Source organism: Gambusia affinis, linkage group LG02, assembly GCF_019740435.1.
Source record: "Gambusia affinis linkage group LG02, SWU_Gaff_1.0, whole genome shotgun sequence".
In the NCBI taxonomy this organism is placed as follows: Eukaryota; Metazoa; Chordata; class Actinopteri; order Cyprinodontiformes; family Poeciliidae; genus Gambusia; species Gambusia affinis.
Window position 1 is genome coordinate 9283921 of NC_057869.1, and position 12332 is coordinate 9296252.

The 12332-nt window shown below is 36.7% G+C and overlaps 1 protein-coding gene across 2 annotated transcripts in view; it reads right to left on the minus strand.

Moving 5' to 3' along the window:
- LOC122842115 (tyrosine-protein kinase CSK) overlaps positions 1-3385 on the minus strand; it is a 42575-nt gene extending 39190 nt beyond the window's left edge. The window contains exon 1 of one of the 2 annotated variants that reach the window (XM_044135697.1): positions 3132-3385. The gene's annotated coding sequence lies outside the window, so the exon portion shown is untranslated. Of the gene's footprint in view, positions 1-673; positions 777-3131 lie in introns of those variants that run through there. The other variant, XM_044135706.1, reaches the window with a different exon arrangement.
- Between the last annotated feature and the right edge of the window lie 8947 nt (positions 3386-12332).

Consider the following 12332-nt stretch of genomic DNA (forward strand, 5'->3'; position numbering starts at 1 on the left):
TCTTCAAACTATAGCCTTTTGACTAGAATCACAATAAAATACAAAAGGTAATAAACTGCAAGACATCCCGGCACACGGCTAGCAGTTCATCCCTGACAGATCTGGCATATGGGTTGCTAACATGTTACAGTCTGGTTCACCAGATTCATCAGAGAATAATGAATGCCAAGCCAAGCCCCTACCTACCCTCTCCAAACAATCATGGTAACAGATTTCTCTAATAAGATATTCACAGCTCTCATTATAAGCTCCCACTTAACCAGCACAGAATAAGCTGATGACATTTCATTTCACGATTTAGGCATGAGCCTGTTACCGGTATCAAGGTCTACCAAGGTTTTGTGGAGGTACAGTTCAAAACTGCTAAACATTTGATCCACATGGTTTCTATTAAGAGATTCACAACACATTCTCAAATTCCAGAGACTGGAATCAGACAATTATGCCTATATTGGCAGGTCAAAACCTGAAAATGTTGATGTTTCTGTTCTATTAAAAGCATCAAAACTAAGAACTTCCACAATTTGGGTTTGACACTTATATGTATGCACTTGCAAGCACTTTTTAGGTTAATTAAAGTCAGACAAAAACTTAAGAACCCATCTTGTTGCATAAACAGTAATCATTCAAGTCCTTTGTTTTCTGTTTGGATTAAAAGTTACAATTAGAATACCATTTTTTTTTCTTTTGCATAATTTAGTCCAGGGGTGTCCAAAGTTGGTCGTCAAGGGCCGGCATCCTGTGTATTTTAGTTGTCTCCCGGGTTTAACGCACCTGGATCAAATGATGGTTCATTAGAGGCGTAAGAAGAATACCAACATGATGAGAAGGTTCTTACTACCAACAGGGAGAGAACTAAAACATGCAGGATGCCGGCCCTCGAGGACCGACTTTGGGCACTCTTAATTTAATCCTTGGAAAGACAATAACTTAAAATGGGAATCAATCCAACAGAATTGACTGACCAAGTCAAAAGAAAACTAGATAATTGTAAGCCAGAAAACCAGAATTGGTCCATTACTATTTCCAGCAGTTCATAGTCTGTTTGATGATATGCAAGAGAAATTAACAGAGAGAACCACCCATTACTCTTAATTTACAAATTTTCAACAACAGTTGGCAAAATACAAGAAGGATATCTGTATAGCAGCTGACTGCAGGCTTTACCCGAGTAAATTATCTCACAAACAAACTTAAACTAGCACTAGCAGTGTTTCTCAATTCCGGTCCTGAGGCTTCCTCTGCCCAGGGTGTTTACCTTCTGCCACACACCTGGATAGAATCTGTGGGTGATTAACAGGCTTCTGCAGTACTACATGGTTATGCAATCATTTGAATCAGCTGTTCTGGAATAGAGGCACATCCAAAACATGCAGAGCAGGGGAACCTGAGGAACGGAATTGAGAAGCGCTTCACTAAAGCTATTACTGTACAACAAAAACAGAATAAAAAAAATTAAATTTGGCATTTAGAAATTATTTTATATTTTTGCTTCAGTTAATAAGTTATAAATTTAAAAAAAAATGAATAAATGTAAAATGTTACTGCCAACATTATTAAAACAAATAATCTATGTGAAAGCAACAATTACTTCTATAGTAATTGTTGCTTTTACTAAAAAGAATTAAACAATGTGAGACTTTGGTTAACTTTTTGTGTTCATACTACTACTAATAATAATGAAAAAAGTATACTTACAACAGAAGAGTTTTGTTTTGGTTGTTTTGTTTTTCTGTCAAGAGTTCAATTGAAGTCTGAGCCAAGTCAGTCACTTACAAGCAACAAGCCAATCTAACCAGACATTCAAGATTGTAATGCCAGAACTGCTGGTTAGTCAAACTTGCAGAGGCAACAAGATCTTAACAGGAAATATGGTCAAATCTGACCTACCACAAAACGCCAACATGTTAGATAAGAAGCGCAGACACTGAGATAAGACACTAATCAGAAGAAATGTTCCCTGAGAACAGCCCAATGCTGAAGATCAGGACCTGATTAACCTAACAGTCCTCACCAAATTTCTCTGGAATATTACTAACCCTGTGTATAGTAATATTACACCACATGCAGTCATACATGAATTGTTATTGTCAGTCCTGTCATGGCTTGTACATATCAGACATTTACCTTGATGAACTGAAAAAGCTAAACAATGCAAAATTTGCAGGGACCCACCAGCTTCTTTTCAGTGCATAAATAAAATAAGTGTTTGTGAGTATCTTGGTGTCCCACGTTTTAAATGGACGGAGCAATGCATTCTATTCACCCATGCTTTACAGAAATGATCAAGCTGTAAACACAAGATTGTTTCATTTATGTGCTACTGAAGCTTGCAGTTGTCAATTCAGAAAAGACGCGTAATATGTGTAGCACAAACACAAAAGGTTGAGGTGTAACCAGATGCTAGCTCTAAGTTAAAGCTGCTAAACATATTGTCGGACATGAGTTAATCAGGCTAAAAACAAAGTAGTAAATCTCAATATTTACATGTTTAATGTGAACAGATTTGTTTACTTTAAATCTCTCACTAGCTAAACCTCAGTAAGCAGTTCTTCCCCCTTTTTCCAGAATGTCAATTCATTTTACCCATAGCTCTATGAATGGTGTTCCGAGAGGAAAATAATTGAAAATCTTAACTTGTCCGAATATGGAGGCAGAGGCTCGAAAAAAAGGGGTGACTCAGTGGTTTGGGGTGCAACTACTGAAGCGCCAATGACATAACGGTCATTAAAATAAGCACATAGAGGAGACATAAAAACAATTTTATTTGCGTTGTGTGCGGGTGCTTATTATTATATTGCTAACCGTATTAGCAGACACAAAGAAAATGTAAAACCTAGTCAGACCTACCATACATTTGAACTACTGTCCGATAATGGATCTCGTGACGTTACTGACCATTGAGCAGCAGCTAACGCTAACACTGAGCGAGATTTAAGGTTAGCTCGGCACAGGAGTGATTGGTCTTGGATCATTTCTCTCCACACTGTTTAGGAAATGTAAGCTTAACACCAAACCATTGAGATTAAACCACATTCCGTGGAGAGCTGCCCTGAACCTCCCCCTGGTAAAACGCTGCAGCTGCAGCAACAAACCGAGACAAAACAGTCACTGCGCTGTGGCCAACTCACCCAAAAGATACCGCTGAGGTGTCGAGCAGATGCGGCTGGAGGTTAGCGATGAACGCCCATCAGTAAAGCTTCTGCGGTTTGGGAGCATCCAGTTTTCGCGGGGCTAATGTCGGACAATCCGAAACGTGGCTTTGCTTTGACGGCTTTCTGTCCTCTGACTGCATATGTGTGTGTTGTGTTTGTTTGTGTGTGTCTGCCAGGCCTGCTGCTGCTGGAAGGAAATGGGATCATCTCCGTCACCGATACGCGCATGCGCATGCAAGCAGAAACGGAACAGTGAATGGTGTGTGAGCGCAACCGCGTGGCCAACAGGTGAGCGTCAACTGATGGCAAACTTGTTACATGGTTTTAAAACGTTTTTTTTTTAATGCCATACCAGCTCAAAACAGGGCGTTATTTTGAAGTGAAAGGAAAATGATGCATGTTTATTATTATTATTATTATTATTATTATTATTATTATTATTATTATTATTATTATTATTATTATTATTATTATTAGTAGTAGTAGTAGTAGTATTATTATTATTATTATTATTATTACTAGTAGTAGTATTGTTGTTGTTGTTGTTGTTATGTTAACATAAACTTAAAATCTGAAAAGGGGGCAATAGATGTCTATTCAGAAATATATACTCGCTTAAACAACATCCACAATCCACTGCAACACACAGACAAAGGACACCAGACAGATTTTAAAACAATATCACAAAACACTTGTTAGTCCAGCTTTCAAATATGGAAAAAGTATTGCAAAACCCCAAATTCATGATGCATATCAAGACAGCACTTCTCTGAAGGAAAAGCATTGATGCTACAGCTCAGGTAGGAAATGTTATTGATTAAATGTCTTCCAGAAATTCAGCTTTTAAGTAAAAGTTATGAGAAATACAAACTATTGTTTAAAGAAACCCATCATAATTCATGCCTCAAACCATGATGCTCTTGGTCATGTACTATGATGTACATTTTAGGACATTCTCACATCTCAGAAAATCATCCTCATCTGAGGCAGTTAGAATAAACTGTCTCAAATTTATTTTTTCTTTCCCATTAGTGTCATATCTATTATTGCTTCTGGGAGAATCCAGGGGGGGGGAAAAACTGATATTGGACCAATTTTACCACTTGCCTTGAATCAGCCTATTCAAGGCAACTGAAATTAGCCTTGAATAGGCAGATTTCTAACCTATTCACTTAAAATGTTATTTTCTCTTTAATTATCCATCCAAAAGTTCTTGTTTTTTTGTTGTTTTATGCCCTGCATGGATTTAAAATTGCTCATATCTCACGATCCTGGGTAAATTAACCATTAATTTATTGCTAATTGTGTTCTTCTCCCATTTGTACCTCTGTTGCTGCTGTAGATGTGGTTTTAAATGCTCGTGTATTTGCCTTACAGTGTGCCAAAATAGCACGTTGATGACGTATTTTGAAACCCACGACCTGACAATGGCGCCACCTGTTGGGAGCTTCTCTGTGACTCCCGAGAGCTTTTATTCTGTTTTTTCTGACGCCTTTATTTCTGAGACCTTTTCATCTATTGCTGTTTTTTTCTGAGAGCTTTTATTCTGACACCTTTTCATCCAAGGCCATTTGTGAGTCAACTTTTTATTCTGATGCCGTTTAGTAAGAGGTCTAATGGCTTTTTGTCTGTGGTCTGACATCTGAGGCTGTTTGATCTAATGTGAGAGGATGTTTTCCTGAGACCTCAGGATGTCCTAATAAGTACTGTACATATGAGGCTTTTTGACCTACACAGAAAACAGTTTTTGATAGTAATCTAAACCTCCAAGCTACTTGGATACCCTCCCCACTATTGGTGGTTTGCAAGAATCATCCTGTGAAAATGCTTTTCATTAGAATGGACAGGGAAGTGTGTCAGAGATTATTTGAAGATGGGTACAGCTAAATTCACACCAATCAAATGAAAAGGGAGAGACCTAAATCCATTCGGAAATCTGTGACAAGACTTGGAAAAAACCTGAGGTTTACAGATATTCTAATGTAACTTGTTTGTGCTACTACTAACACCAGGAAAAAGGATTTTAAATACAGTATCGCAATAGATTACTGTGGATTTACCAAAATGTGGTTAAATGGGGAAATGTTCAGTCATGAGAGGTGCTGCACTCTCTCTTCCAGAAACGTGAATACATTTCAAGTTTTGTTTTGTCATTTAGCAGGAAATTCTGTAGTGCGGTGTGTGGGTAAATCAAACTAAAACCTTCTTGATCTTTGTGCTGGTTGCATAGAGATGGCATATTTACATCTGAAGGGTGAGTGGAAGTTGATAGTGGTTCCTGAAAAAACTTCACTGGGGACATTCATATCTTACAGGTGGAATTGAAAGTTAAGAAAAACCTAAAGATGTGCTCCATTTTGACTCCATCGCCTGAAGCTGCTTACGATGGAGGATCAATTCTAAGCACTGAAATCCAATTTCTGTTTGCTTAGTCAGTAGCTGACCAGGACCTGCTCCCTCTGCAGTGGGTTCTAGTGGCTGTTGAGGTGGTTCTCAGACACATACAAGATGGAATAAATAATCAAAAGATGCTTCAGAGTTATTTAAGCAAATTATTGCAGAAAACTATTTCCATCATATTCATAAAAATAGATTTGTTGTATTTAGTTGGGATATTTTAGAGACGTAAGTTTAGGAGTTTTAAAAGATTTCTCGAGTTGTCCACTAGATGGCAACATTCTTTTGATTATCTAGTATGCAGCAGAGGACAAATCACTGTACAAAGAGTTAATTACTGATCATAGATCTTTTCATTAATGCAACCAAGACTTGCATAGAAACTGAATCTAAACATTGAAATTTATTTTGCTTCTCTAGGGTTTATTTAGAAAATAATTTCATCTGTAGGATTCATTGTGCTGCAAGATACAGTGCTGTGAAAAAGTGTTTGCCATCCCAGATTTATTTTGTTTACCAGTGGTTTTGGCTTTGGCATTCTCCTGTGGTGGCCATTTTTGTTCAGCTTCTTTTTTTGAATTGTTAAAACTTTAACAACACGTGCAAGAGAGGCACATGGCGCTTTAGATGTTGTTTTGGGTTATTTTGTGACTTTCTGGTTGAATGCTCAATGCATTTTGAGTGATTTTGGTTCCTAGTCTTGGGAACACACACCGCTTGTGCATGTTTTCTTTGATATCGTGGACTATAGAATGAACTTTTCTTCATCTGTGTTAATCACAGTTAATTCATACAAAAAAGGAGATGAACAGACTGCTAAAGTGAAAAAGATGCTAAGAGACAAACAAGTTATACAAGACTGGAACAGTCAAAATCCCCAACCAATAACGGATTTCCTTATTTCTATTCTGTGTACATAATCTGTTTGACCTGGTACGTGCCAAGGTAAACAATCCATACCCTTTCATGTTTTGTCATGTTACCAACTGCAAACTGTGATGCATCTAAATGGGAATTTACATGACTGAACAACACAAACTGTTAAAATGAAGAAAATTTTAACAAGGCTTTCAAAAATTTGAAAAAATAAGATCTGAAAACTATTCAGTCACTAACAGAATTGCTCTGCTTAGTCCTTCCTCCCATCAATCCCGACTGCCTTCACTGTTTTGGCTGAAAAACCGGATCCCCAAAGCAGGATGTTGATGTTTTACAATCTAACCCTGCTTTAAAGTTCCCTGTAACTGTATTCTTGGTATTTTGACTGGGTTCCTCGGTTTTCATGATGCAGTTTGGTCCCTAATGTTCTCTAATACCCAATGCCCTCATAGTACAGCTATTTGTTTTGACCATAAGTTATACTTAGCTGGCTTTTGTTACTGATAAATAAAATTACTTTGTGTCTCATTTAAAAATAATGACATGCTTAGTTAAAACATAACTGCTTTAACCTGAACAAAGTACTTAAGAAAACATTAAGCAATAAAAAGAAACACATGAAGATTAACAAAAACTTTTGTAAAAGTTTCATCAGCAAGGTCCTAGTTGGCAGGAAATGTAATGTATTGTAATGCTTATTATTAATAATTTAACATAAAATCTGAAGTGAATTTATTCAAGCCAAATAGTTTTAAAAATCACTAAATGCTAGTTTAACATTAAACAGGCTTCTCCAAAATTAAACTCCAAATGTCAACAACAGAGCTGTTTATTTTTTTAACTAGTTCAATTGCTTACCATCCTGTGCATGAAATAAGATGTAAAACTTAATAATAAAGTACAATTCATTTCTCTAAAAAAATGCACTACTTCTGTTATGCAGTTAAAAGTAAAAACTCCAGGTAAGTTTCCTTTGAAACACAGAAACATCAATGCTAACAATTTTTATATATTTTCATAGCTACATGTTACTGCTTGTACATTCAAGGAATCATTAGGAGAATGTTATCAAATTATTACATCTTTCCTTATTTTAAGTTGAATTGAATGAAGAAGCAATTGGTGATTGATGACAGTGACAGAAATAGTGGCACACCCTTTGATCTTACCTTTGATCCTGGCAGAGCAGTGTTAAGTTCAACTTAATCTGATCTCTTGGTAGTTCCGGATGTACATTTGAGAAGCACCATATCACAGTGACAAATTGATAAAAAGTCTGAGACAGACTTGTTTGTTAAGTGATCTACTGAGTTTCTGTTCTGTGATCCTAATTAAGACAAACTCTAGAAAAGGTGAAGGAAAGAAAAACCTGAGCTGCACTGCTTTACTCTATGAAGATGTTTATGAAATAGTGTTGCATCACACAAATCGCATCGAGAGTCAGAATTAAATCCCTAATACATGTAGAAAATTAAAAACACGAACAAAACTGATGCATATTCCATTAAGAACTGTTAATGGTACAATGAAAGACTGTTTCCATTCAAAATGTCCATGCCTTTCCAGACTCAAATTTCAAAATTTCCCGATTCATTTTATTGCATAACTATAAAAGGACACTTTGACCCCTGCAGTGGTCAGGCTTTAAATAAATAATCAGATTAAAAAAGCAAACAAACATGGATGGATGGATGGAAAATACTGATTGGTGAAAAAAGCACTGTGTATGATACTTACAGGAGCTGTTGGAAAACAGTATTTGTTCATACATGATTCAAATATTGTCTCTATAAATAAGAGAACCTGACATTTCATAATATTTTGTGTTGTTTATACTTTAATTGAATTCAACAAAAACTACCAGGCTCTAACAATCCCACTGTGAAAAAAGGAAAAACAAAACAAAAAATAAACAATAAAAATCTTCTGGCTGACCAAATCTTGTTCCCATCTAGCAAAATTCTCTGTTTTCCTTCGCCACTTGTCACTTCTGTCTGTGGCAACAAAAGGAGGACAGGCAGTCTTTACAAAACATGGCAAACATGAGGTGCTCAGAGTGAGACGCCCATTCCCAGTGGACCTTGGGTTCACACGCACCATCACATGATTTCTGACCAATCCCCAGTGATTTGCACTGGGACTGGGCTGCACTGGGCTGGACCCCCCACATTAGCGGTTGTGTCAGTCATAACACACAGCAGGGTTGGCGTGACAAAAAATGAGAAACATCCTACATATCTGAACACCTGCACCTGTATACAAAGATCCTGTGGTGAGAGATTTGAAGAGACTACACTTAAAGGAAACGTAGAGAGGCATGGCTTCCAGTCACTCACTGAAGTGCAGTTCCACATTTTTGCAGTATTACAACCACAAATGTATCACTATATTTTATTGAGATTTTTTTTAATGACAGACTGATAGAAATTGGTAGACAACCATGAGGAGTACTTCTGGTACATTTGTGTTTATTACTCAAATGAGCCAACAGTCAAAAACTCTCTGTCTTTAATGACAGCTGTAGGTCTTCTAAGGTAAATCTCTACCAATTTTGCACGAGATGAGACTGAAATTTTTTAGCATTCATTTTTGCAAAATCAGGCTCAGTCTGAGTTGATGGAGAGCATCTGCAAACAGCAATTTTCAACAGATTTTTTTAGATTAGGCCTAGACTTTGACTTGGCCATTCTAACATAAATAAGCATTAACTTAAACAATTCTGTTGTATCTTTGGTGGTATGCTAAAGGTCACTGTCCACCTTTCTCGTCTTTTGCAAGCTCTAACAGGTCTTCCAGGATTTCCTCCAGGATTGGCCCATATCGAGCTACATTAATCAAAAATAAAATGTACAGTTACAAAATGTATAATTTTCCTTAACCTTTACAACAATGTATTACTTTGTGTCATTCCATCTGTCATAATTTGACAGATGGAAAAATCATCTGTCAAATGGTGATTTGACAGTTGATTGGACCAAAGACAAACAGGTGGTTTGTCTTTGGTCAGTTTAATTAATTTAGTCCTTGTGTTGTTCCTGTTCTCTGCTATTGATCTCAGCTGTTTTCTGTTACGTACTTGATTATCTCTTCGTGTATTTCAGTTCACCTGTTCTTCTTATGCTTGTTGGTTCTTCTGCTGTTTGCTTCCTGGTCGCTCTGCTGAGCCAATTTGAGTTCTCGGTTTTTGTTTTGGAGCTGTGGTTCCTGGTTACTTGGTTGCCAATGTAATTCTTCCTCTTCAGTTCAAAACTATTTCTGACACTCTTATAGATAACGCTGACAAAAACACTGAAGTTTGTGTTTGAAACATGATAAAATGTAAAAAAAAAAAAAGAATTTTTGAAAAGAACATTTGTCAGTTTCTAACACAAGTGGAGTGACAAACTTCTGTATTCAAGAGCTGTGATCATCTAGAAAACATACTGAACAGACTTGCATGAACTATCCCTTTGTTTGGGCTTTTCTTACGAAAACATCCAGACAGAAATTCTTAGTACCGTAACACTGATTCAAAACAGGAGAGACAGAACCCACCAAATCCAGTGTACCAGTTGAACAACAAATAGAAGGTAAGTAGATAAATCTGGAATGATGAGAATTTTCCTAAAAGGAATTGCAACTCAACCCTGTAGAGGAAAAGAAGATCATTATTGACAGAAAAATAAAGTACAGTAAAGGATCATTTCCTGCACCATGCAACCAACATTTCCTGCAACATAAAATGTGTTGTGGCTGTGTCAATGTGACACCTGATGAAAAAAATCTGAATCAGGAACAGTGAAACCAAGTTTAGATCATTATCAGCTTTACAGCAGCAAGTATTGCTTGAAGTGCAAGTCCTAAAATACAAAATGCATGCATTAAAATTAGTTGAAAGAAGCCCTTATTTATTTACCTCTTTAATTTTTAACAACTCTATAAAAACCACCGCTAATTGTCAGTTGAGAATATGGACATGCAGACTATATATACATTTGAAAAATACCTTTTATTTTTAGATCATCTTTCTTTGACCACAATAAAATTCCTACTTTGTGGGACCCTTGAGTGAAAAAACCACAGTTTACACAAAGGTTTGCGATAAAAATGTATAATATTATATCTATCATTCAAAACAGAAAACTAACAATAATTTTTTTTTCTGCCACATTATTTCGTTGAGATTAAACTTCTAAAGTTTCATATAATATTTGTTTATTGGTATTAGAACAAACAAACATTTAGTTATTCTGTTACGTACTTGATTATCTCCTCGTGTATTTTAGTATATTTTCAACAAAAATATACTTCACACACATTGTTTTATATGCTTATAAAAGATCTTGTCATAATAGTAATTTCAAGTCCTTATTGAAAATGAATATCATCCTTTTATGTTTTTCTGCTCAAAATTATCTGGCCAATTAGTAGAGCTATCTGCCCATCATTTGTCACTTAGTAACTGTGTTTTTGAAAGCACCAATATTCCAATAAGGGCCATTCCAAAAGGCCAAATCTTTCTTGTGCATACAGAAAAAGTGTATGCACATCAATGGGTAAGGTCATAAAGCATTAGATTCAGACATCTGTCAACTGATTATATGGATATTAAAGTGAGTTGTATAATGAAAAGTTTGTCAATTAAAAGATTTCACTTTTTAAAATTTCACCTTCACCTAACCAGAATCATTAATTAGGCCACCTGAAAACCAAAGTGCTTGAGAGTTCAACCACATTAATACCAGAACCAAAAACTCAAGTTTAAATCCCATGAAAAACTTTAGGCTTTGTTTGGTGCTGTTCATAGAAACATGGATATCCAAACAACACATAGTAGAGGGCCCTGAGTTAGTTTGACTTAATGCTCAAAGCCACTAGAGTTTTTTGTTTGTCAGAAATGTAGCACAACAATACACTATCAGAGTTGTCCTTTGTTGTGTAAATTTGAAATACTTTAACATAATGTAAATTCAGATAAAAACTGAGGTGAGAGTAAATCTTGCCAGTATTATTGCTAATCTATCTATTGCCTGTGGCACATTAGGAGGGTAATGAAAGTCAAACCGGGAGAGCAGTTGGTGTTGGCTCAGAGTCTCTTTGATAAATAAAACTGCGGGGAGGCAGTTTATTCTATTATGGCTCCCTTCATATCTCTAGGGTGATTGCTGGGAATTTGGCAGCCTCACGGGTGTACACAAATTTACACCTCATCCCTTGATGGTGCCAGCAGTTACACGACATGCAACTCAACATGGTTAAAATAACACACAAATCACGCACAAAATATAAAACAATGACGTTGGGCCTCAGCTAATGCCGCTGCTTATCTATGCTCCTCTGCTATTATTTTTATTGGTCCTGCACAAAGTCTGACAATGTGTTTCAGAAATGTGGAACATGCGGAGCCCTGTGTGAGTGATAAACACGGGAATGTCAGCTACTTCATGTCATGCAAAGTGCTGATTTGATTGCCAAGTTCAGAGGAAATAGGAGTTGCACTAAGATGCACTAACTGCTTTTCAAACACTTTGCCGCTACAAAAACTGCCCCCACAAACACATGCCATCTCCTCCCTTTCACACACATGCACGCATCTGCTTTTGATGCTGTGAGAAACAAATCTCAACAGTCAAGTATCTCAACCAGGTGACAGTGAGTGAGCAGAAACGCTAAAATAAACTGAGCTCGAAACAGTTCCTGAAGCATGAAGAGCAGAGGGAACAGAGAGACACCAACGCCAGCTGGGTTAAAGCCACATGTGAGACTTGGAGCTTGGAGAGAGAGATTGGGTGTCAGTAAATTGGTGCAACGTGAGGAAACAAATCGTTTCAATGAATGTGATTACCTTTAATCACTGCGGTAATATTATTGCTGCACAAAAGCTTAATATTGGTATGGTGTGCACAAAACAACTATCAATTA